At 48.7% G+C, this 22,220-nt stretch overlaps 1 protein-coding gene across 5 annotated transcripts in view; it reads left to right on the top strand.

Moving 5' to 3' along the window:
- Positions 1-22,220, top strand: part of LOC308486253 (uncharacterized protein) — a 34,505-nt gene that overhangs the window by 7,116 nt on the left and 5,169 nt on the right. Inside the window, exons 1-2 of one of the 5 annotated variants that reach the window (XR_013991008.1) lie at positions 10,076-10,537; positions 11,308-11,485. The exons of 2 other annotated variants lie outside the window; for them this stretch is intronic. The gene's annotated coding sequence lies outside the window, so the exon portion shown is untranslated. Of the gene's footprint in view, positions 1-10,075; positions 10,538-11,021; positions 11,486-22,220 lie in introns of those variants that run through there. 2 more of the 5 variants (XR_013991009.1, XR_013991010.1) reach the window with 2 other exon arrangements.

The following is a 22,220-nucleotide window of genomic DNA, read 5'->3' as shown; positions in this document are numbered from 1 at the left end:
AAATCTGCTCTAAGGTGGAGAGTGGGCAGCCAACAATGCTCTCTGCTGCCTTAACAACTCTGCACAACCCCAACCTGTCCCGGGTAGTACAGCTTCCGTACCACACACATAAGCCATAAGTGAGCACGCTCTCAATGGCACAGTGATAGAAGGCAAGCAGCAGTTTCTGCGGAAGATGGTTTTTCCTTAGAATTCTCAAAAAGTACAGTCTCTGCTGCGCCTTCTTCACAAGCCCCCTTGTGTTGACACTCCAGGACAGATCCTCTTGTAATTCAATGCCCAAAAATCTGAACGTTGTTACCCTCTCCACACAGACCCCATCAAGCAAAAGTGGCTGGACATTGCTCTTCTGTCTCCTGAAGTCCACCACAAGCTCCTTTGTCTTCCTTGTATTTATGAGCAAGTTGTTAGCTCTGCACCACTCTGTCAGCCGCTCCACCTCATCTCTATAGTCCGTTTCACCCTCCCTTTCAGAGATGAGCCCAATCACGGTTGTGTCATCTGCAAATTTGACAACCCTATTACTAGGGTAAGCAGCGACACAATTGTACGTGTAGAGAATATAAAGGAGCGGACTGAGTACGCATCCCTGTGGTGTTCCTGTGTTAGTCCTAAGCATACTAGAGGTATAAGGGCCCAACCGAACCCTCTGGGGGCGGTCTGACAAAAAGTCCAATATCCACGCACAAAGTGATAACGGAAGCCCCAGATCTTCCAGTTTAGACATCAGACGTTGTGGTAGAATGGTATTAAATGCCGAGCTGAAATCTTAAAAAAGCAGTCTGGCATAACCCCCCCGCTGCTCCAAATGTGCAAGAACGGCATGGAGGGCAATCGCCACAGCGTCCTCTGTCAATCTTTTCGTTTTATAAGCAAATTGGAATGTGTCCAGTCCCTCTGGTAGGCAGGCAATGACATAATTTCGTACCAGCTTTTCAAAGCACTTCATGATTATAGGTGTGAGTGCTACTGGACGAAAGTCATTCAGATCTTCCGGGTTAGATTTTTTTGCTATTGGAACGATAGTAGAGGACTTTAGGCAGGATGGAACAATAGCCTGGGCTAGGGATCGATTTAAGATCCCAGTGAAAACTCCTGCTAGTTGATCTGCACAGTCTCTCAATACCCTTCCAGCTACCCCATCTGGCCCTGTGGCCTTCCTTGGGTTGATTCCCTTCAACACCTTCCTCATCTCTTCTTTTTCCACAGAGACTACTACATTCCTTTGTACTGATGATGGTGATGGTGGTGATGATGGTGGCAAGGCCTTCACAGGGAGTGGTGGTGGTGGTGGTAAAGCCTCAGCAGGTGTTGCTGCAGATGTTACTTCAAAACGGGCAAAAAAGGCATTCAAATCCTCTGCGAGGGATGCCCCTCCCTCGTCTGCCAGGGAATCCTTGGATTTATACCCTGTTAATTCTTGTACACCTTGCCACACCTGCCTGGTGTTGTTACTTTGTAGATGATTCTCCAGCCGCTGTCTATACGCCTCCTTTGCTACACGGATACCTCTCTTTAAATCCGCTCTAGCTAAGCTGTACAACGACTTATTTCCACTTCTGAAAGCAGTATTTCTTGCCTTTAGCAACCCCTGAACCTCCCTTGTCATCCAGGGCTTCCTGTTTGGGTAGATCTTTATCCGGCGCCTCCGTGTTACATTTTCAGTGCAGAACCTAATATAGTCCAACACTTGCTCAGTATGAGTCTCTACATCCTGTTGGGCGAATACCTCCCAATCGGTGTCATGAAAACAGTCTTGTAGTTGTTGGGATGCTTCAGCTGGCCATATTGTCCTTGCAGACGCGGAGACACTCACAATTTGTGCAGCACTCACTCCTTAGCCGAATAGATAACATGTCCTGCCGACTATAAACAAGTCTATTTTGGCAGGACAAAAAAGCCAAATTCTGAGTTGAGGAGCAACCAGCCGCTGCATCTACACGCGCCGCCATCTTATCTCCATACTCACTATTCTTATCTTATCTTATCTCCATACTCACTTCCGGCTTCAGGGCCCAGCTGAGTGTTGCCATTATCTCGAACTGGGTAACTCCTGTCTAATCTGCTCTGTGTCTGTGTCTCTCCCTGCTTCTGAGACCACTGGAAACGAGGGGGGCCGTTTCTCCCCCTCCATCTCTTCTTCTGAGGAAAGCTGATCTCCTTGAGAACGGATTCCCCCATATTCGGCTTCAGACCATTCCCTGACAAAACACATTGCCCTGTGTCGTTCCAGCCTCTTGCCTCCCTTGCTCCCTTCTGCTGGTACGTGTACCTGTGTGCTGTATTTCTTTAAATGAAGGTAATGTCTCACAATAGTGAGAATAATTTTAGATATAAAGTACCTTTTGTCAGGGACGCGGGTGGCGCTGTGGGTTAAACCATGGGTCCGTGGTTTGAATCCCTGCGACGGGGTGAGCTCCCATTACTCAGTCCTTGCTCCTGCTAACCTAGCAGTTCGAAAGCATTTCAAAGTGCAAGTAGATAAATAGGTACCGCTCAGGCGGGAAGGTAAACGGTGTTTCCGTGTGTTCTGGTTCACCAGAAGCGGCTTAGTCATGCTGGCCACATGACCCGGAAGCTGTACGGCAGCTCCCTCGGCCAGTAAAGCGAGATGAGCGCCGCAACCCCAGAGTTGGTCACAACTGGACCTAATGCTCAGGGGTCCCTTTACCTTACCTTTTGATAGAGAAGGGGAGAGGGTGACCTATTTGGGAGGAATCCTGCTTGATCTTTATGTATTAAATTTACTAGGCATTTTTTGAATCTGTTTGCCATCACCTCTGCGAAAATTTTGTAATCGTTGTTTAATAGTGATATAGGTTGATAGTTTTTGATGTTTAATTTATCCGTGTCCGGTTTAGGGATCATCGAAATGTGGGCCTCTTTCCATGTCTCTGGTATCCTACCTCCTCTTAATATATTGTTCATGATGTCACATAGTACTGGCATTAGTTGATTTTCTAGTACTTTATAATATTTAGCTGACAGTCCGTCTGGTCCCGGGGCTTTCCCTGGTTTCATCTTCCTTATCGCATCCTGGATCTCTTCTGCTTTTATAGGTTTATTTAATTGAGTTCTTTCTTCCTCTGTTATGGTCTTCCCACTGTAGTCTTCTAAATATTCTTCTATCCGGGTTATCTATTCGTCTTCCTTTTTGTACAATTTGTCATAGAATTTGAGGAAATTTTCCTTTATTTCTTTTGGATCTTCTATCAATTGTTCCTCTATTTTTATCTTATTTATTACATTTTGTTTTTGCCTTTTTCGCAGTTGCCAAGCTAATAGTTTACCTGTTTTGTTAGCTGATTCAAAATATTTTTGTTTCATTAACTTAATTTTCCATTCAATTTCTTGACTTGTTAGCACTGAATACTGTGTTTGTAACATTTTTGTTATTTGTATGTTTTGTTCGTCTTTTGGGTTTGTTATTAATTTTTTCTCACATTCTCTTAGCTGACTAAGGATTTCCTCTTTCTTTTGTTCTCTTACTTTCCTCTTATAACTATTTTGCTGAATAAGAAACCCTCTTAGGACCACCTTGCTGGCATCCCAGACTACATCTATACTTGTTTCTTTATTGAGATTTAGACTGAAATAGGTTACTCAAGGACAATCTAAGGCATATTATAAACATCATTGAATATCTGGAGTGTAAGAATGAGGTACCTGCGGCGCTGATTTTCATCGATGCAGAGAAGGCATTTGATAACGTCTCATGGCTGTTCTTACTAAAAAGTATGGAGAAAGCGGGGCTAGAGGGCGAATTTATGGAAGGAATAAAATCGATTTATTTGAACCAATCTGCTAAACTGATTATAAAGAATAATCTAACAAACTCATTCAAAATTGAAAAAGGAACAAGACAGGGATGCCCTCTATCCCTGCTTTTATTCATTATGGTATTAGAGGTAATTACGAACAAAATAAGAGCAACACCAGAGATTCGAGGGATCAAAGTTGGAACGAAGGAATACAAACTAAAAGCGTACGCAGATGATTTGATGCTATCCCTAGAAGAACCGCAGAAAAGTGTTAGTAAGGCCTTGGAGATATTAGAAGAATATGGCAAACTATCCGGTTTTAAATTAAACAAATTAAAGACAAAAATGTTGACCAAAAATTTGGGAAAAGATGAAAGAGAAAAACTGGAGATACAGAATGGAATCAAGGTGGCTAAAAAAATAAAATATCTGGGAATTTGGCTAACCACAAAAACCATAAATTTAATTCAGGATAATTACTTCGCAACATGGAAGGAGATCAAAAAAGATCTAGATACGTGGAACAGAGTAAAACTTTTGTGGGCGGGAAGGATGGCGGCAATAAAAATGAACATACTCCCAAGAATGATATTTTTGTTCCAAAACATCCCAGTGATTAGAGGTTCCTCAATGTTTAAAGATTGGCAAAAACTCTTTCGAAATTTATATGGCAAGGGAAAAGACCAAGAATTAGATTCAAATTACTTACAGATCGGAAAGAAAGAGGGGGATTCTCGGTACCTAATCTGTAATTATACTTTGAGGCCTCCTGCCTCTTCTGGATTAGAGATTGGATTAATTTGGAAGACACCGATCTGTTAGATTTAGAGGGCTTCAACAACAGATTCGGGTGGCATGCCTATTTGTGGCTAAATAAAGAAAAGGTACACAAAGGTTTTTCAAACCACATTATCAGAGGGCCACTAGATGAAGTTTGGGAGAAAAATAGAAAACTCCTGGAATGGAAAACACCCTGGTGGTTATCTCCAATTGATATTTTAACAACCAAAAAAGCAAATATGGAAGGAGAAAGACTGACATATGAAGACCTACTGATAAGATCAGAGAGTGGATGGAAATTGAGAACATATGAGGAGTTGAAAGACAAATTAACAGGCTGGCTGCAATTTCATCAAATAAACGCAGTATGGAAGGAAGACAAAAAAGCAGGGATAAACGAGAAAAAATCTAAATTCCAGATAGAAATAATTGAAGGTAAATCCAAGTTATTATCTAAAATGTATAACATACTATTAGATTGGGACACTAAAGATGAAGAAGAAGAAGAAGAAGAGTTTGGATTTGATATCCCGCTTTATCACTACCCTAGGGAGTCTCAAAGCGGCTAACATTCTCCTTTCCCTTCCTCCCCCACAACAAACACTCTGTGAGGTCAGTGGGGCTGAGAGACTTCAAAGAAGTGTAACTGGCCCTAGGTCACCCAGCAGCTGCATGTGGAGGAGCGGGGAATAGAACCCGGTTCACCAGATTACGAGACTACCGCTCTTAACCACTACACCACACTGGAAATAAAGGAGGTCGTGACAAAATGGGCAATGGACGTGGGATACAATATAGAATATGATAAGTGGTTGAAATTATGGACTAGTGGAATGAAATTCACGGCATGTGTCTTACTCAGAGAAAATTTGGAAAAAATGATGTATAGGTGGTACATCACACCGGCAAAACTAGGGAAAATGTACAAAACAGGAAATAAGGCTTCCTGGAAGTGTAAAATCAAAGAAGGCAATTTCTACCATATGTGGTGGACCTGCGAAATAATGAAGAAGTTCTGGGAACTTATTTATAATGAGTTTAAAAAAATATTTAAATATACATTCCCTAAAAGACCAGAGGCCTTCTTACTAGGAATAATTGGGGATGAAATAAAAAAAGAAGATAAGATATTATTCCAATATGCCACAGCCGCCGCTAGAATATTAATTGCACAAAATTGGAAAAGTCCAAATATCCCAACGATCAGAGATTGGCAAACAAAATTATATGAATATGTTGATTTAGCAAAAATGACACAAAAAATCAGAAACCAAAAGAATACAAAGTTTATTAGTGACTGGAATAAATTTATGGTATACATTGAAAGAAATTATAGAGACCTAAAAACTATAGCAGGTTTGATATAAGTCTTACGACAAGTAATCCATTAACAATTAATAGCTGCAGAAAAAAAGGAAGAATTTTTATTAAGAAGCCCGAAATCGGGAGGGAAGGAGGTCAATGGGTGTGTAGAGGAAAGGTTTAAATATCTAAAGATATAAAGATTCAAGGAAGAAGACAAAGAACTGTAATGGATGTTATTTTTGTGCTATGTATGGATACTTCTTTTGAATTTGTTGATTTGTTGTTTTTTTCTTATGGTTTTTTTTTTACGAGAAACTCAATAAAAAGAAAGTAAAAAGAGAGAGAGAGAGAGAGAGAAGGGGAGAGGATGAATCTGGTTTGCTGGTGGTGAGTGAGGATTAGGGCTGGGCGATATATTGATATCTGGTCCAATACTGGTTTCTAGACCACATCTCGATAACCTTTGAAGAACAACTGATGTGGCAATACACTGTGAATCACAGTGTGTGTTTCTGGGATGTGCCTGCAAGCAGCGGCAGAAAGCTTTTCTTCGTGACGTCCCTGCAGATGCTGAGTTGCTGACTTTCCTCCCAGGCAACAGGAAGCGAAAGACACACATCCATTGCCCTGTGTCCTTCCAGCCTCTTTCCTCCCTTGCTCCCTTCTGCCGGTGTGTGTGCCTGACTTAGATATCCTGTATGCTGTATGATTTTACCGCTGAAACTGGATTTGCTCTCAGGAGCTAAGTTTTGTGCCTCACTGGGGACCCAGTGAGAACTGTATGCTTTGAAAGCTCAGTAAACTATTACTGAAGAAGTCCTGCTGCTTCTGTGTGTGTTGTTGTCCTCAGCATGGGAATTGCTCTGAATGTGGTCCCTACCCTGCTGCTACTTAGCTCATGCCCTGGAGTTGCTGTACTTAACATCAAGACGGGTGCATCTGTGTGTGACTGGTTTTTGCACCAAACTCTCTCACCCCCACCACCGCATGATCTCCAAACACTGCTTCTTCACCAGAACATCATCCCTGCCCCCTGCGCATTCTGAAGAAGACTTAAAATGCTGCAATATAATGGGAGATTGTCCCCCAAGCCTTATTGCAAGAGGGAGAATGAGGAGCTGCAGGTACCCAACAGAACATTAAAAATACAGAGACTGAGGTCAGCAGAAAGCGAAGCGAAGCCTACTCCAAGGGAAGCCCTTCAGCTTCCAGCCTGTCCGCTCCCAGAAGCGCTGAAGGAGACTTGCCATTTGGGGATGGCAGAGCTGAATGGAAGCGGGCGAGGAAGCCTCACAATTGCTCCTGCCAGAGGAATAGGGTCACTCACCCCTATACGCAAAGCTGATTGACAGGAAGGAACTCCTCCTCACCCTTGTCACATGCAGCTGGGCTCACTTGCCAGAGCCACCTCGAAAGCCTGACTAGAATTCCCATTGATGTACTGTCTATAGAAAAGGAGGCGGATTCTCTGTTATGTGTCTGTGATTGTTATTAAGAAAATGTATACATTATAGTCCCGAAAGTGTAAAGCCTTGCCTCTAACGTGGTCATGTTGATACCACAAACGTACTGTGTAATGCTTTGAATGTGCTACTGAAACAGACTTTGTAAAACTTTGTACAAAATAACTGCAACAAAGTGAAACTGTTGCAGTGTGCAGTATAGACAACTCCACACTGCCTTCTACTGGGTCTACAATAAAAAAACACACCCATTTATGACTAAGACACTTTTATTGAATAAACCATTCTTCAAACAAAGTAACAGCCATTCACAAATAAAGACTGACTTCTCCCAGTAAGAGTTCTAATCTGACACTAAGATGGGAACATCTTGTGGGAATGTTCAGGGTGGCAGGAGAGGATATATTGTTTGTTAATATCCTTCCCAACTTGCGGCAGCAATTTCCTTTATGAAGCAGAGCGCATTCCCCTTTTTACATGCACAGCAGATAACTGGTTGCAGGCTTGTGTGAGCTTCTCACTATTATGCAATTCAATCTGTCTCAGATTGACTTGTACTGCTTCTGATGGATCACATTCCACACATCTTAGCACAACAGTGGGAACTGTGAACGCCCATACATGCACTGCTTGTTGCTTCCAATGCTGTTTCCTCTGTCCATTCCTGCAGCATCACAAAAGGGACAGCCATTAACAGAATGGGTGCAGCCCAGACCCCAGCACCAGGTACTTTGCAAACACATGAATAATGTCACTATCACCATCCACTTCACAAACGATCCTCACCTGTAACCTCATACTGCGGCACCTCCTTCCTGACGTCCTCCATGACAGATCTACAAGGGTGGGAAATGGTGGGGTGGAAATTTATAAAAGTATGGTCTTTCTTTTGTTCAGAGTTCCCACCTTCCTCCTGCGTGAGTGGCTTCAGACCCTGCTGCAGAAGGTCTATTAATAAAAGATCAGGGGGGATGTGGGTGGCGCTGTGGTCTAAACCACAGTGCCTCATGGTCTTGCTGATTGGCAGTTTGAATCCCCGCAATGGGGTGAGCTCCCGTTGCTCCTGCCAACCTAGCAGTCTGAAAGCACACCAGTGCAAGTAGATAAATAGGTGGCGGGAAGGTAAACGGTGTTTCTGTGCGCTCTGGTTTCTGTCATGCACCAGAAGTGGTTTAGTCCTGCAGGCCACATGACCAGGAAGCTGTCTGTGGACAATCGCCAGTTCCCTCAGCCTGAAAGCGAGATGAGAACTGCAACCCCATAGTCATCTTTGACTGGAGTTAACCGTCCAGGGATCCTTTACCTTTCTTACCTTAATAAAAGGTCAGGCATAGCAGCCGCTTTGAGCCAGCATTACCTTGGTTGGTCTCTGTTAGTTTCTCTGACTGTTGGGAGACCGACTGTTTCCTAGACAGGCTCCTTGTGCATCCCGTAAGGAGAAGGAGCTATTTTACGATCTTTTCCACCATCATCCCTGACCACTGGTCTTGCTAGCTAGGGGTGATGGCAGCTGTAGTCCGAAAACAGCTGGAGACCCAAATCTGGGAAACCCTGTTCACCTTGAAGGAGAAAGGGGGGCTCACCTGCAGCTGGAGGAATGCCAGGTAAGCCCTGCAGGATCAGGCCCAAGGGGCCCCTGTGCAAGGGCCACAGCTTCCCCACAAGTGAAGAAGCTGTAGGAAAGCTGGAGAGGCAGGAGGAGAGGGTGCGGAGGAATAACTGAGAATGAACTTCTGGAGCCTGGGAAGCCCCCTCCCCGCCTGCTCCCTGAAGGTTTCCCAAGCCCCTCCCCTTTTCACTTCAAGGACTGGGGGACCTCAGCATCCCAGGGTTGCTTTGCTCCAGTGGGGGGAGGGGGGAGCTATTATGTTTGCTGAGGGCAGGAGTCACACTCCTGTCACATTGTGTTGTGTCTGGCTTTTAGGTAAGGGGGTGAGGCTCAGGTGGGAAAGAGTTGAGAAGGAAAATATCCCGGGGTGCTGATTTACTCCGCTGCCCAGTTAGTAAGGGTGCCACTCCCCGGGGGTCCCTCCGGTCAGCAAAAGAAGGAGTCTCCAGCCAAGTTAAAGATGCAAAACAGCAGTCAGTTGACCTGATCTTTATTTGTTGCAACAAGGTTCAAACACACCAAGAGCAGGAACCCCAAGAAGATGGTTGCATGGATTTTTAAGACTTCTCCCCATTTTCCACAATACATTTTTCCACAGCATCTTTGATGCATCACAGATTTGTCACAAAGTAGGAGTCTTTGGCATTCAGAAACATGGACCCGTCACCCACCCCTGTCAACAGCCCCAGTTTCCCACACCTTTCCCCCAAAGTACCAGAATAATCCATAATCCGATGGATTTCTGCCTGGGGCATGTGCTGCCCTGCATCGCCTCCTGCCTCCTAAGGGATTATGGAGTCAGGGGGAGCCCGAGATCCCCAAATTCCAGAGGAGTCATTAGTCGTGGGAACCAGGAAATCGATCAAACCCTTGAATTGGGGCGATTACCGGTATTTGACGTTTCTACAGTTTTCTATATTGGATACTCGGAGGACACAGTACTATTCATGGTATCCGCTTCTTGCTACAATTGTATAGGCTGCTTCTCTGAGCCTCTTCGCTGTTGTAAAATGGAAGGTGCCTGTGTCAACGGTCATAGTCCTGGCCTTAGGCCGAGGCTGTGGTGGGGACTTGGACTTTTGGGGAGTCGTATAACTGCCCCCCCCATCCTGGTCTGAAGAGCGGCAATACCTAAAGCACGGACGCACGGCTCATGGCGTGGGGTGGGCGAGGGAAGGATTTTGCAATGTAAACATTGTGGGGTGGGGGACCCCAATTTGTAATTGGATTGCCAGGATCAGCCCCTCCCCTGCTCTCCTGATCTACAGGAGGAAAACGGGAGGGGAATAACCTTCCTCCCCGTTCCGTCTCAATTCTTTCCCTCCCCTCCCGGCACATCCTTCTCTCACCCCGCCCCCACAACCCCAAATCCCCTCCCCTATATGTTGCTCCTTCGCCTCGCCACCCGACGTCTGTTCCCGGAATAGGGGGGGCGATGAACCCTCCTCCCAAACTGCCTGCTTCTCCCGGAAGTGGCTCTTCTGCGCCGGATTGCTGCTTTGCGCCGTAGCTCTAGGGGGGAGCGCGCTTTCGGAAAGGGGAGGAGGGGCGGCAGGGGAGGACACCCCCCCGTGGATGTTGCAGGAAAGGAAAGGAGAATCGGGAGCGAGGACAAAGAGGTAAAGGGGTCGCGGGGGGGGGGAGAAAAGGACCCAGAGACCCCCGCCAGCTCCCAAAAGCATATTTCGTGGGCCCCTTAGGCGCCTTGGCAGCGCCGGACATGGGACCCCCACCCAGGGGGTCCCCACGAAGGCCTCCTTGCCCCGTTTCCCCCGCACAGTCATCCCTGGGGCCCTTTGGGATCTGCACGGAGAAAGGCGGGCCATGAAACGGTTAACGGGCGCGATGGACGCCTGGATAGAGACCCCCGTGTGGCACGTGTTGGGCGGGGGGTGTCCTCTGGATGGAGAGATTGGGCGCGCAGGGCGAGGGCCGAGCCCCGCCAAGGCGGCCTCTGGGTGCAGGGGAGACTCAGGGAAAGAGGGAGGGGGTCGAGGAAGTTGGGAAGGGGAGCATCCCTGAGGCAGGGAAGGGCAGCATTGGCAGGGGGGGCGGGGCGGGGAGAGAGAGATACAGGACGACCAGTCCTTGAGGAGACGCCCGCGGGTCCTCCTGGAGAAGAAAGGAAATTCCAAATGGAAGAGAGGAGGGTGGAGGCCTTCTCAGAAGCGGCTCTTTCTTTCCGCAATCCCACCCAGGAAGCAGCCAAGAACCTTTTCCTCTCTCTCAGGCTTCCATCTTTATTGTCTTTTCCACTGCCTGCTTCATTGAGGATGAGGATAATGTACACCTGTCATCAGAAACAGGGGTGCAGAGTCCATGGAATGGCTCTCAGGGCTGATATAGAAGTTGCACCTCAAAAGCATTTCTATTCCTCTTATTCTTTAAGGCAGTGTCAGAGAGACTGACAAGCTGAGATACAATCGATCATCATTCAATGACAGCGACTGCATGAATCTTCACAGTCGCAGGACCCATTTTCATAATATACAGTGTTTGTGGCTGAAGGCTCTATACGCAGGGTGTGCCTATACAGGCCAAAGACTGCTAGTATTAACACAGGTCAGGTGTGTGATGTTTCCAAATTTACAGACTGTATGTGAATGAGAGTTTGTGGGTGGACAGTCTTTAGGCTGGTAGGGTCTCAGCCTGCGTACCAGATGGAACTGGCAGACAGCTGCCCTGGACACACAACTTCTTCTGAAAGTGACCCTGCCGTCCAGCCAGCGCTTCCCCTGTGCAGCTCTGTTTGGAAGCTTGAAGCTGACCCAGGCAGGGAGCAGAGCAGCAGCGGTCCTGCTCCGTGTGAGATGAGGGATAAATCAAGTCCAAAGACAGATTGGTGCTTATCTCTAGTAGCGTTTATTTACAAGCCATAAATCAGTCACATTCCAGCAGAGCTTTCCGGCATTTTTCTCTGTGCCCAAAAGCACACATACGCAGCCTCTGTGCCAAGCTGCTTGTTGCTCTCTGTCTCAGTCAGAAGTGAAAGCACTTCTCACAGACAAAGCCTGTGACGCACTTCCCTGCGTCATGCTCCTCCCAGATACAGGACACCACGGAGTTTTAACCCTGTCAGTTCCAAACTCCACACCCCCTCTTGTCCTGCATCTGGGGACAACAGCCAACAATGCTTTCCCCATACACAGACCCTCACAGAACTCCTCATGCTTCTGGAAGGTCAATGGTTTTGTGAAACCATCAGCGAGGTTCTTTGTTGAGGGACAGTATTTCAGAGCAACTAGCCCCTCATGAACGCTCTGACATACATTCCGGAAACGTATGTCCAAATGTTTAGTCCTCGCCTTGAATTGCCCCGTCTCAGCCAATTTGAGGCAAGGTTGATTGTCTTCATGCACCACAACAGGCAGACAATTCTCTCCACAGATTTCCTTGACCAAACACACATAGAACTCCAGCTCTCTGCAAGCATCTGATAGCGCACTGAACTCAGCTTCAGTAGATGAAAGCGCTATGAGACTTTGCTTCCGGGACTTCCACCCAACTACTGAGTCCCCTAACTTCACCACTAGGCCTGACACTGATTTGCGGTCTTCAGAGTTAGCCCAATCCGAATCCACAAAGCAAGTCAGCTTTACTTCTCCTTGAGCTGGCAATCTAAGACAAAAGTCTTTGGTTTCCTGCAAATACCTCAGAACTCTCTTTATGCCATTCCAGGCTTGCACACTAGGGTTTGATGCTTCCCTGCTGAGCAGATTGACAGCAAACGCAATGTCAGGTCTGCTCCACTGGGACAAGTACAACAAACTCCCTAGGGCTGACTGAAACACTTCAGTATTTTCGAACACAACGCGTTCTGCTTGCTGACATTCTTTTACGTATCCAGCCTCCATGGGTGACCTGGCACCTGCACAATCAGACATTCTGAACTTCTCAAGCAACTGTTCAATCTTACCTTTCTGGCAAAGCAAAAAGCTACCATCCTCAGTCTTCGCTATTTGAACACCTAAGTAGGATTTGACATCCCCAAGCTGCTTCAGCTTGAACCGCTTTCCAAGCTCCCTAGCAAACTTCTTCACCTGTTCACTCGTCTGTGCCATCATTAAGATATCATCAACGAACACAAGAATCGCTTCCTGTGTCTCTCCTGACCCCTTCAGGTACAGGCAACTGTCTGCAACAGACCTCTTAAAACCTAGCTCTTCTAAGGCTTCATGTAGGCACATATTCCAATTCCTGGCACATTGGCGTAATCCATAGATGGATTTGTGCAACTGCCACACGATGCCTTGCTCCTCCTGGAGATCTGAATTCAGGTAGGCAACATCTACATCAAAATGACTCACCTTCCAACCTCTCTGTGCTGCTATCGCCAAAAGCATTCTCAAAGTTTCCGCTCTTGAGGTCGGCGAATAGACCTCTGTGAAGTGGGCACCCTTTTTCTGTGTGAATCCACGTGCCACTAATCTCGCTTTGTACTGTGGTTCTCCCGTTTCTGTGGGTTTCAAGCGGTAAATCCACCTACAACTAACAGCCCGCTGGTTAGCCGGCAGTTGAGTGAGTGAGAACACACCAAGAGACTCCATTGAGTTCATCTCCTTCTGCATCGCCTCACGCCATTTGCTAGCTTCTTCCTGAGGCAACTTCTGAACATCCTCAAAGGATTCAGGCTCACATCTAGCCACACCAACCCAGACACTAGTGGCTTCATACCTTTCAGGAGGCTTACCTTTGGTTGATCTAGCTGACCTCCTCAGCGTGAACTCTGGACCTGCGCCTGATTCACCTGGATCAGCCCTACCATCTCCTGTGTCAGAAACCTCCCCCTCTGACCTGCTGCGCCGTTTCGGGCGTACAGCTGGTTCTGCTGGCGAGGATGGCTCACTCCTTGGCTCAGACTTTACAGAGACCTGTGGAGGGGTCTTGGGACTCCCTTTTGGAGAGGTTTGGGGCTCTGCCTTGGAGATCCCTGCTCTGGACTCTGTGCCTCAGCAACAGGTTCAGCCTCCTCCTCCTCCTCCTCCTCATCACCTGAGTCTAACAGAACATCCGGGTTCCCGTGAAGATGTTTCCACCCACTCTGCTCGCAAAACTCAGCACTGCCGCTAATAAGCAGCTTAGACTGGTTGCCAGTAGGGTATGCGAAACGCCACGCCTTTGAACTCGGCTCATAGCCTACAAAGATCATCTTCCTAGACCTTGGCTCACCCTTTCTGCGCATGGCCTTTGGAACCAAAACCCAAGCCTGAGAACCAAAAACGTGCAGAAAGTCCACCTTCGGTTTCTTCCCATGAAGCAGAAAGTACGGTGTGTCTCCTACACTTGAATTGAACACCCTGTTCTGCACAAAGCATGCTGTCTTATAACTTTCAGCCCAAAAGCGCTGTGGCAAACCCGAGTCTGCCAACATAGCATTCGCTGATTCCTGTAAAGTGCGAAACTTCCTCTCCGCCACTCCGTTCTGTTGCGGAGAGTAGGGGGCAGTCAAACAATGACTGATACCTTTCTGCCTGAAAAACGATTGCAGCGCAGAACCTGTGAACTCCCCCCCGCAATCAGATTGAAAGGAAACCACCCTGGTAGAGAAACGCAGCTCTACCGCTGTGATCCAATCTCTGATCAGTGCAGTTGCTTCTGACTTGCATCTAAGCGTAAATAGCCAGGAATGTTTCGAAAAATCATCAATCAGAATCAGAACCCATTTAGACCCAGCTAAAGAAGGTGTGGGCATGGGTCCTGACAAATCTGCATGCACAAGTTCAAAAGGTTTACTGGTTCTCCTCTCTGACCTGGGGTATGTGCATGTTGTGACCTTTGATTGCTTACAGGCTTGACAATCTAGGTATCTGTCACATGCCTTGAACCTACACCCAATTGTGTTCATTGCTGCTTTCCGCACAAGTGACCACCCAGCGTGTCCAAATTTCCTGGGCCATAAGTGTATACAATCATGGTGTGGTGGGACATTAGCACACTGCACTTGGGCACCATCAATGGACTCTCCACTAGCCCCATTTTCCACCAGCCCCATTTTCCCACCAGCCCCATTTTCAATGGGCATCTCCACCAGAAAGAGCCTGTCTTTCTTCTCAACACTGTAGATCTTCTTCCCATCCCTGTAAAAAGAGCACAAATTGTTAGAGAACAAAACATCAATTCCAACAGTCGTAAGAACTGGCACACTTAAAAGAGAATGGGCAAGTTCTGGGACCACAAAAGCTTGCACTTCACAACCTAGAAAAGAGCAAAACAAAGACCCAGATTCAGTCAGAGGTCTTTGAGACCCATCTGCTAAGATAACAGAGCGTGCAGTTTTAACTGTCTTGCAGTTCCTCAGGAGCTCTCTGGAGGCCACTAAACAATGCGAAGCTCCACTGTCGACAACAAAAGAAAAAGTGTCTCTTTGGCTGTTTTCCAAAGATGCCATGGCGTTGGTCGCACCCCCACTGCCAGTGTCCTTCCTGGTTGCCATGGCCACAGCCTCCCCCCGACTAGGGCTTTCGCAGCTTCCCAGAGATACCAACGCAGCTGTGAGGTGATAAGGCGCCTTGTCTTCCTCCAGGCCTGCTGCTTTCCCACGCCTCGCTCTGGGAACTTGCTTTGTTGACATTCCACGCCAGCCGGTGTCCTTGGCAGCCTGGGCTTCTAGCAGATGCTTCCCAGCGCTGTTGGACGTCGCCTCAGAGCACAAACAACTCTTGGAGATAGGTAGCCGTGTTGGTCTGCCATAGTCAAAATAAAAAAAATTCTTCCAGTAGCACCTTAAAGACCAACTGAGTTAGTTCTAGGTATTAGTTCAGATACTTGGTATCTGAAGAAGTGTGCATGCACACGAAAGCTCATACCTAGAACTAACTCAGTTGGTCTTTAAGGTGCTACTGGAAGAATTTTTTTTATTTTAACTCTTGGAGACTTTGGCTTTCTCAGAGCTCTTGGAACGGCTTGCCTGGCCTGCACCCCCTCTCGTGGGTGCTCTGCTGCCTAAGGAACAGCTTGCCACTGCCTTCCTCTTCCCAGCTCTCAGCCACTCTCCAGCACACAGTCCATCACACAGACGTGTTGAAGCATGTACACAGCTTCCCAAAACAGCTCCAGCCCCCTCTGGACATAGGGCTTTCTTTGGGCAACTCTCAGCCCCCTCTGGTGTGGCTCCCACTGAGGCTTGACATGCCCTCTTCAGTGCCTGCCACGTGACCCAGGGCTTCCTCCCTTGGAGCTTTGGCAACAGCCAAGTATCAACGCTGGACTTTAAAATGGCTAGCACCTTTTGCTCTCTCTCCAGAGCAGCCACGTCTGCTTCAGAAGCTTCTGCAGACCTCTCACTGGACTGGGCAAAGACTGGATCGGCCTGGGTGCAGTCCCACAGCTTCCTTTCTGCCAGCCAGCGGTGCATGCTCTTACTCCAGGCCTCCCAATTGGCCCCATGCAGCCTTTCGAAGGGGATATTGAAGCTTTCATGGCCCTGCTGTGCCTGAGCAGCAGCCATCTCCTCCCCCGGGGCTTCAAGCGTACTCACAAGTTGCCAGCAAGCTGGACCTCCAAAGCAGGAGCCTCCCTTGGCTCTTGGCTCCGCTCTCCAGCATTCTCCCACTGCCCTCCTGGCAGGAGTTCAAAGCAGCTCACAGCTGGCAGCCTTCCTCCCTTCTCACACGTGTCAGGAAACACGGACCGTCCATAACCTCTTCTGAAAGTGACCCTGCCGTCCAGCCAGCGCTTCCCCTGTGCAGCTCTGTTCGGAAGCTTGAAGCTGACCCAGGCAGGGAGCAGAGCAGCAGCGGTCCTGCTCCGTGTAAGATGAGGGATAAATCAAGTCCAAAGACAGATCGGTGCTTATCTCTAGTAGCGTTTATTTACAAGCCATAAATCAGTCACATTCCAGCAGAGCTTTCCGGCATTCTTCTCTGTGCCCAAAAGCACACATACGCAGCCTCTGTGCCAAGCTGCTTGTTGCTCTCTGTCTCAGTCAGAAGTGAAAGCACTTCTCACAGACAAAGCCTGTGACGCACTTCCCTGCGTCATGCTCCTCCCAGATACAGGACACCACGGAGTTTTAACCCTGTCAGTTCCAAACTCCACAGAACTGACCTGCGCCTCTATGAACAGCTGTGAGTCCAGAATGACCCCCAGGCTGCGTACCTTGTCCTTTAGGGGCACAGTTTCCCCATCAGGTCTAGGGAGTCCTCCACACCTGCCCGCCCTGTGTCCCCCCCAAATGTTACCTCTGTCTTGTCAGGATTCAACTTAAATCTGTTAGCCGCCATCCATCCTCAAACCACCTACAGGCACCAATCCAGGGCATTTACTGCCTTCCCTGGTTCCAATTTTAAAGAGAGTAAGAACTTGGAATCATCCACATACTGGTGAACACCCAGTCCCAACGCCCTGATAATCTCTCCCAGTGGCTTCATATACAGTGGTACCTCAGGTTAAGAACTTAATTTGTTCTGGAGGTCCATTCTTAACCTGAAACTGTTCTTAACCTGAAGCACCACTGTAGCTAGTGGAGCCTCCCGCTGCCACCGCCATGCGATTTCTGTTCTTATCCTGAAGCAAAGTTCTTCACCCAAGGTACTATTTCTGGGTTAGCGGAGTCTGTAACCTGAAGCGTCTGTAACCTAAAGCGTCTGTAACCCAAGGTACAACTATAGATGTAAAAAAGCATATAAGGATTGCAGAATCTTCAAAGAATATTTAGATAACTATGGAATAAAAGGAAACATCTTGGCAGAATTAGACTGATCCCTGTATTGTATAAATATAAGTTTGTAGGGAGGTAAAAAGAAACTATATAAGAAATATGTAACTGTGCAGTATAAAGTAATGGATAGACAAAGTACAGTGAAATTAATTGGAAGTCAGTTTTAAATTTCTATAAATTTTATAATTGTGTTCAATACCAGGAGTATATATGATGATAATTATATTAATCTTCTTATATCTTATAGTGTGGTGGTTTGCTTGATTTTTCTGTTATTTGTTTGTTTGATTGTATGTTTGTTCACTTGTATGTACATCTGTTTTTCATAAATGTATTTATTTTAAATTAGGATATAGTAATTAAAGAAGAAGAAGCATGGGAGGGGAAGGATAATGGTGGCAGGAGCTTTCCTGGTCCTGCACCCCCAAAAGCTCCAGGCATTACACTTTCATTAGCTTTGAAGGGGCCACTGGATACTTGGTGGTCTTTTCTTCAAAGGACAAATATTCTGCATAATTTTTCACTGACGTATGATGTAAACAGCACTACTGTTTTATGTATTTGTCAGGGGCTCAGGAACAGAGGCACAGGGGAGGAAGGAAATGGAGAGCGAAGGGGAAGAATCTGAGGGCAGCGTAGGGGAGTATGACAGTGACCCGAGAGATTCCATGAGCTTCTCCAGCGGATCGGAAGATTCCCAGAAGGAGGCGCCGATGGTCAGGGCAAGGGGGGTCCCAGGGGGGACGCACCAGAAACAAGGGGCCAGCGGGGACTCCCAAAGCAGCAACGGGAGATCAGGACCAGCTTCCCCACCAGAGCATAGTGGGGGGGAAGAGTCCCATGTGTCAGGGCCAGCGTCTCCTCCAGCAGGGAGAGAAGATGAGTCAGGGCTGACCACGCCTCTATCGGAGAGTGGGGGAACGGAGGGGAGGTCAGGTCCAGCTAGCCCCCCCCGAAGGGGGAAGCAGTGACAGGAGCAGTGTAACGGTCAGGAGGAAGGTTGCCGGCTGGGCGCGCGCGCCAAGTTCGAATGTACAGGCGTGTGGGACAGCAGAAAACCCGGATTGGGAACCAGGTCCTAAAGCCCGCCAGAGGCAGGGGGAAGATTCAGGGGACTCAGCGTCAGAAGAGTCTAGGAAGTGCAAGACCACAGCGGACGGGCGGAACCAGAGGAGGAAAGAGCAAAGGAAGAGGTGGAGCAAGGCCAGAGTCTTAAACTGGTGTCTGGGGGGAGGAGATTCAGACGGAGCTTCAGCGGTCTAGAGTTTCAGACGTAGAGCTGCGCGCTGCGGCTGTGAAAGCAAAACTGAACTTCAATAAAGACTTTTGTATATAACAACGAACCGGCGTTGGTCCTTTGTGAGCTGGGACCTCGGGCAGCTCTGACAGTAAGCTCCGTCTCCCAAAATTATAGAATTGAACCCTCGCAGCGTGAGTTGGCGCAGCAAGGGGCAAAACTCGGTGTTTTGCGAGCTCACGAAGATAGGCAAAGATGACTACGGAGGAGAAAGTTACAGAATTGCAAGAAGCTGTCACGAGGCTTTACACAGAAGTAACAGCATCCAGAAAGAGAGAAGAAGAAGCAGTAGCGCTCTGCCGGGATCTGCAAACCAGGTGGGAACGTTTGGGCAAAGAGGGGCTGCCGGAACCCAAGCCGGAGGGAGTTGGCCTCGGGAAGAGGGGGGGCAGCATCGTAGCCCACTTCGACGGGAACCTGCAGCAGTATCCTAACTTCAGAGCAGACATAGTTTTCGCGCTCAATTTGCTTCGGAAAGACTTTAGAGATGAGGAGGAGAAAGTAGGCTTCATAATAACTCATCTGCATGGGGAAGCTAAATCGTGGCTGCGCAATTTATGGTGCGAAAATGATCCCGCCCTCCAAGATTCAAAAGCGTTTATCAAGGCTATGGGGGATTGTTTTAAATCAACGGTAGATGTGGATGTGGCCAGGAGGGAAATGCACGGGCTGAAGCAGGGCAAAGCCACTGTGAGACAATATCACTCCCGCTTTTTTGCGTTAGTAAATGTGCTGGGCTGGGAGAAGGAGTCCGCTGCCGTAAGGGATCTGTTCTGGGAGGGACTAAATGGGGCCGTGAAAGATGAGCTGGCGAGGGGGGAGAGACCTAACAGTACCACAGAAGTCGTCCAGAGAGCGCTGGCGATAGGGGTGCGCCTGGAAGAACGCCCTTGGAGCAGGGATGAGGGACGTATGGCATGCACACCAGCCAGAACAACTCCCTTCCTACCCAGAGAGACAGGGTGCGCGCAATCCACGCCTCCACTGGGGGGGGGGGGAGAAGAGCCGATGGAGATAGGTGGTGCCAGGGCTCAGACAGCGACCAGAACCCAAACACCAGGAGCAGTCAAGGCGAAGGCTCCTAGAGGGAGCAGGAAGTGTTATATCTGCGACAGCGCACAGCACATGGCCAAAGAGTGTCCCCAGAGGATCCAGAGGCACACTGCAGCCTCAGCAACAGTAAGGGGAGCAGTTCAGCAGGGGGAACAGCTGCAGGGAAACGACGAAGCCTGGTTGGAGGCAGAGGCACTGGGGCCCAGCCAGGCGAGTCAGTGAAGCAGTCCCCAGAGATTTTACAGCCCACAGACCCCCTCCCACCCAAACCAGTGGTGCAACTCACCGCATCGCTCCAGCTGCCCAATGGACTCGCCCTGGAAGTCCCTATTACCATTGACTCTGGTAGTAATGCAGACTTTGTAGGAGTGGACTTCATCAGGCAACATCGCATAGCGCTCCTACCGGCCACGATGCCCCTAAATGTCGTCACGGTCGATGGCAGAGAGCTACTGGGAGGACAGGTGGTACAGCAAACACCGCCTATGGTAATGCAAATTGGAAATCACCGCGAAGTCATCAGCTTCAACGTCACCCACCTGTCGGACACGCCCATAGTGTTGGGCATGAGTTGGCTGGATAGACACAGCCCGGCATTAGCATGGTACCAGCGGCAATTAACCTTCTGCTCCTCCTACTGCGCAGAACACTGCATCCGGACCAGCCAGGAAGAGGAGGGACAAGAGGATGAACCACAGCTACGCCTAGGCATGGTGCAAGCGGTACCCAACAAGTACAAGGCGTTTTTGGAGGTCTTCTGTGAGAAGGAAGTGGACAAGCTGCCTCCCCACCGGCCCTACGACTGCATGATTGACCTCCTGCCGGGGGCGACGCTGCCGACTGGAAAACTGTATTCCATGTCGGAAGACGAACTGCAAGAACTCAGGGAGTTCATAGATCACAACTTGAAGCGGGGATTCATCCAAGAATCCAAAGCAGTGGGGGGCAGTCCCGTGTTTTTCATGAAGAAGAAAGACACGCCCCAACGGAGGCTGGTAGTTGATTACAGAATCATCAATTCCAGGACAAAGCCCGCAGCATTCCCCATGCCCAAGATCGACGACCTGCTCGCGACGTTGAGGAAGGGACGAATCTTCACCAAGTTGGATCTACGAGGGGCGTACAACCTTATACGCATGCGGGAGGGCGATGAGTGGAAGACAGCCATGTTTACGCCTTTAGGCACCTATGAATATCGAGTTATGCCGTTTGGTCTGCAAAATGGCTCCCATTGTTTCCAAGCCTTCATGCACCACGTGTTAGCGGGACTCCTCTACAAGAAGTGCGTATGCTTCCTAGACGACATCCTGATCTTCTCGGAATCGCAGGAGGCTCACGAGGGAGATGTCAAGGAGGTCCTGCAGAGACTACGGGAGCACAGACTTTACGCCAAACTGGAGAAGTGCCAGTTTGACATGACGGAGGTGGATTTCCTGGGCTACAAGCTGTCCGACAAGGGACTCACCATGGACAGCACCAAGGTCCGCTCGGTGTTGGACTGGAAGAGCCCGCGCAATCGGAAGGAGGTCCAGAGGTTCGTCGGCTTCGCCAACTTTTATCGCAAGTTCATCAAGGGGTTCGCGAAGGAGACGGCGGCCATCACGGACACCCTCAGCTCCAAGAGGAAGAAGTTCACCTGGACGGACCAGGCGGAGCAGTCCTTTCGGAGACTCAAGCGTCTCTTCGCGTCCGAAGAACAGCTGCTACACGTAAACCCCAGCAAACCAATGAGGGTTGAAACGGACGCCTCGGACAGAGCGGTGGGGGCGGTCCTGTTGCAGCAAGATCCGCAAGGGAACTGGAGGCCCTGCGCATTCTACTCCAGGAAACTCAGCAAGTCGGAACAGAACTACACCATCTGGGACAGGGAGTTGCTGGCCATTCATGCAGCCTTCAAGGCGTGGCGGCACTTCCTCATCGGAGCCAGACACACAGTGCAGGTCCGCACGGACCATAAGAACCTGGAGTACTGGCGCACGGCGTGGTTCCTGAACCAGAGACACATCCGCTGGGCGGAGTTCTTTGCGGATTTCGACTTCCGGATAGAATACATCCCGGGAGACAACAACGTCATGGCGGATGCACTATCCAGGAAACCGCAGTATCTCGAGGAAGCGGCACCGGTGGCGGCCAAACATATTTTCGCACCGAAAGCGTGGGCGTGCGCTTCAGCCACCGTGGAACTGGACGTGGTGCGTCGCGCGCTGCAGACGGATTCGTTCGCACAATCCAAGATGGAGGAGGTGCGAAGAGGCACAGCGAAGGACGATGAGTTCCAGATACGCGACGGACT

The sequence above is a fragment of the Podarcis pityusensis genome, assembly GCF_964106645.2.
Source record: "Podarcis pityusensis genome assembly, chromosome: 10".
Classification (NCBI taxonomy): Eukaryota; Metazoa; Chordata; class Lepidosauria; order Squamata; family Lacertidae; genus Podarcis; species Podarcis pityusensis.
Note: the sequence above shows the minus strand (reverse complement) of the source record. Positions and strands in the feature narration are given on the sequence as shown.